The 4,277-nt window shown below is 46.1% G+C and overlaps 1 long non-coding RNA gene across 1 annotated transcript; it reads right to left on the bottom strand.

Annotated features, from left to right (window-relative positions):
- Positions 1–1,196: 1,196 nt before the first annotated feature.
- On the bottom strand, positions 1,197–3,757 carry LOC140917934 (uncharacterized). Its single transcript, XR_012161040.1, has 3 exons — positions 3,668–3,757; positions 2,961–3,076; positions 1,197–1,613 (listed from the first exon to the last, which is right to left on the bottom strand). It is a non-coding gene; the product is annotated as an uncharacterized LOC140917934 (long non-coding RNA).
- Positions 3,758–4,277: the final 520 nt, after the last annotated feature.

Below are 4,277 nucleotides of genomic sequence, written 5' to 3'. Positions count from 1 at the left end.
GCTTGCTATTATCTGGCCAGTGTTCCTACCCCGCCCCTCACCACTCACTCCACAAGGGCTCAGGCCTCGTTGGCGGCTTTCCTGGCTCAGGTGCCATCCAGGAGATCTGCAGAGCTGTTACTTGGTCTTCAGTACACACTTTTGCCTCACACTATGCCATCGTCCGACAGGCCAGAGACGATGCGGCATTTGGTATAGCGGTCCTACAATCCACAGTACTTCACTCCGACCCCACCGCCTAGGTAAGGCTTGGGAGTCACCTAATTGGAATTGATATGAGCAAGCACTTGAAGAAGAAAAAACAGTTACTCACCTTTGTAACTGTTGTTCTTTGAGATGTGTTGCTCATATCCATTTCAAACCCGCCCTCCTTCCCCTCTCTTGGAGTAGCCAGCAAGAAGGAACTGAGGGGGCGCTGGGTTGGCTGGAGTATATATCAAGCGCCATGATGGCGCCACTCCAGGGGGCTCCATAGCTGACCCACCAGGTGTTGCTAGGGTAAAAATTCTCCGACGGCCGTGCATGCGGTGGGCACACACCTAATTGGAATGGACATGAGCAACACATCTCAAAGAACAACAGTTACAAAGGTTAGAGTTATAATAATGTGTTTAGACTTTATGGAATGCTTGTAGGATGCTGCATGTCTTAATCTTGCTTTATTATACCTGTATCCCAGGTTATAAGGTAACGTTTAAATGTTTACTCTGTAACTACAAAAATGCTTGCTAAGACTGCAAATCCTCCCAATCAGGCAAAAAGCATACTAAGTGTCAAATACTAGCTCATCACAAGAGGTATCATCTACCCACCAAAAGGTCTACAGACATACCACTGTGGACAAAAGACTTTGTCAATACCTTCTTCCGGGGCGTGGGGGAAGCAATGTGCACAAACCCTTGTCCCATCCTAGCTTGAATGCTGGGGGAAGAAAATAAAAATGCCTGTTAAGGAGAAATTTTTATTCCTATGCTGCTGAAACTCTGAGGGGCAAGGATTTCTGAGAGTAAGCAAGGAGTGGTCAGCTGTTTAGTTTGAGTTAGCCCTAAGGGACTTCTAGCAGCTACTATAATCTTTTGGAACCTCACAGTGTATCTCAGTTGTGTGTATACCTGTTTCTACTTAAACCTTGTAAATAACTCATTTATTTTTCCTGGTTAATACATTTTTAATTAGTTTATTACAAGATCGGCCACAAGCATTGTCTTTGGTTTGAGATCTGAAGTACAGTTGACATGAGGTAAGTGACTCATCCTTTGGGACTGGACGTAACCTGAACGTTGATGTGATTTTCAGTGTAAGTGACCATATCTCACTAAGTCCAGCTTGCCTGGGTGGCAAGATAGACTGGAATTCCCTAGGGGATGCTCTGTGACCCCATGGGAAAAATGTTTTAATGCTTTAGGAATTCACATTTGTTACTGGGTGAAATCTAATTATTGAACATACAACTTGGGTTTTTCCCCCAGCTTCTTGACAGTCTGCCCTGAGGTTGGCACGCATGGTCTTGAGCCACTCCAGACAGCATGATATTTGTCTTCATGAACTCTGAGCTCCTATGTGAGGTTTAGCTGTCACTAGCAGTTCCATGCTTTCATGCACATGAATAATCACTAGAAAAAGAATGACATAGAGATATAGAGAGATATACGTTCTTCCCAAAGGGTCTTGGATATCAGATTGTTTCCGGGCAGAGGATTTTACTTTCTATTCCCAGCTATTCCCTTCTTCAGTAGTGTCTAGTTATCCCCTAATCCAGCTTCACATACATGGTGGTTAATGGAATAGAAATGATGCAATTGCTCCAAGCAGAGCTTTTAGCCAGTGGAGTCTAATTAAAGTAACCCTTCTTTTCAGAAAAAAATCCCCACTCAAAGAGTCCATTTTCTTTGCATCTGATGAAAATATATGGAATAACTTAACATCCTGATGGAGACAGAGGTTTGAAACATCCTTTGAGCAGCTATGCCCAACCATATATAGGAGCAGGAACTAGCTGGAGCTTATTTCTCACATGAGCTGATATTCCTTCCAGGCTAGCCCTAGTCCTTCCTACCATGTTTCCAAAAGGCAGTATTAGGGGCCTTGGCATTACATCAATGAGCCAATAGTGTTCAATATGTCTTATCTATTCTATACATGCTCATCTCCAGAGTATCTGAGTGCCTTCCAGTTATGCATTAAATGATGTGACTCACATCTGTCATGAGTGGTTTGTTCAGTGTCCAGTTCCAGGAGCCTTGTTATTGCAAATTCCACCTTCAGGAGATCTAGGAGGGAGGCTATCTCTGACCAGAGTAAGGAGCAGAAGAGTTGAGGTCACTGCTTCTCCCATGTGCCCTATTGCTCCCATGGAGAAAGGAGAGGGAGGGGAGCTGTTGCTAGGGCAGCTCTGCTGCTAAGCTACTCATGAAAGACTAAAAGCTGCTACTGTTATAGGCATAAACTTCCTCTGTGCAAAAACCGTATTTAAAAAGGACTGCGAGAAAATGGCAGCTTAAGTGGAACAAACCAATTTAAAAGAATCTCTCTTTTTTTTTAGAAAAATTATTCAATGGAGCTTTTCTTAACTGGATTAGGGAATTAACCTGTACCACAAGAACACTTCCCAGCATGGAGCACCACGGCCTCCACAGGCCCCCCACCAAGTGCTATTCATGACCTGGCAGTGCTGGCATGAATAGGCTCAAGGGATCCCAGCGAGGCAGTGCGGGAAATGATGGCATCGCCCACCACCCAAAAAAAGGGAGAGTGAGGGTTCTTCTCCACAGTCGTGGCATAACTCTTCCTTCCTAACCTCCCCCAAAAAGTGATGGTATGCTCCAACTTTCCCCACACATTTTCTCTCAGTTTGTCACTTGGCAGCCGTGAGAAGAGCAGGACTGGAATAACCACCTAGAGCCCTTCTCCCTGAATAGTCACCTATAACGCCACCCTCTCGCCCTGGAATACCCACTTACAGCTCATTTGTGCAGAGCATCCCAGGGGCCACTCCCAGACTGTGGAACGAACTGCTCCAGGAATCCAGGATCATCACAAACCTCACCACCTTCTCCTCCCGGTGCACTCCTCCACCCTGTGTTCTCCAACATAAACAGAGAGCAATGCAGGTACATGTAATACACCTGACCAAAACAAAGCACCCTGCTACACACACAATTCTCCCCCTGGGGTGAGAGAAAGAATGAGCCACACTTGGCAGACGTTAGCCACATCACTTAAGTCACTACAGGAAGGCACTTGGATATTATGGTGATGAAAGTGGTATAAAAACCCAAATAGAATAGAACCCCTTATAACCCCCAGGATAACCATAAAGAACCACCCCATAAATAACCAGCTGTAACTGCGCAGAATAACAACCTCTAACCCCACCCGTAGAGCTCTGTGAAGAGATTTGCTGTTGCCTTACCGTGTGGGGGCGGTTGCTGCCGTTAACTCCCTGCAGGGTGTGATAAGCTACACCCCGACACGTCCTAGGTAGGAAGTGCCCTTTTCCTATCCTCTCCCCCCCCCCCCCGCCTCTTTCCTGTGTCATTTCACCTGAGCTGGCTGGATCTGCAGATCCTAAACCTGTCAGTCCTGCTGTTCTCCCCTGAGTCAGAGAAGCTTTTCAATCTGACTGCAAAATGAGACTCCTCCAGCAGTAAACAGAGTGATCACATACCTGCTTTGAAGTTACCATTTAAATAACCTGCAGGGGTTCACTAATGCAGGGAAATGAGGGAAAGGAAATAATTCCCTCCTTCCCCCCACTCCTCTCCCAGAGGCAGGGAAATGAAAATGAATCCCCAGGCAGGAGCAGGACACTGGTTTTCATGGAGCTGCATGGAAGATGAATGACTTTCACTTACGGCTTAGTTAATGAGTCAGCAGATATTCATTCATGGACGCAATTTATTAACCCATAAACACTGCAGATGACGGTGTCATCGCTGTGATAAAGTTGTTTTCATTAACTGTATAATTTATAAGGCAGCTGCTGCTGTGTATGTGCTTGTCCCTCCCTGGCCTGCCTTGGTACTGGGGAGGGAGGATGGGGGGGCAGAGGAAAGGGAGAAGAGACCAGTGTGGGATCCCTCTGACACAGCTCAGACTGCAGGGGAAGAGGGCTGGGCTTCATGCTGTTTTCTGCTGGCTCCCATCCCTGCAGGATCTTGTTTCTAACCCAGGGAAAAGGAGCTTGTTCTCACTAGTAATCCCTTCCATGTCTTGTTTGCCTTTTCATTTCTGTCTAAGGTCTCTGTCATAAATATAAAGGGAAGGGTAACCACCTT

Source organism: Lepidochelys kempii, chromosome 10 (assembly GCF_965140285.1).
Source record: "Lepidochelys kempii isolate rLepKem1 chromosome 10, rLepKem1.hap1, whole genome shotgun sequence".
Classification (NCBI taxonomy): domain Eukaryota; kingdom Metazoa; phylum Chordata; order Testudines; family Cheloniidae; genus Lepidochelys; species Lepidochelys kempii.
Note: the sequence above shows the minus strand (reverse complement) of the source record. Positions and strands in the feature narration are given on the sequence as shown.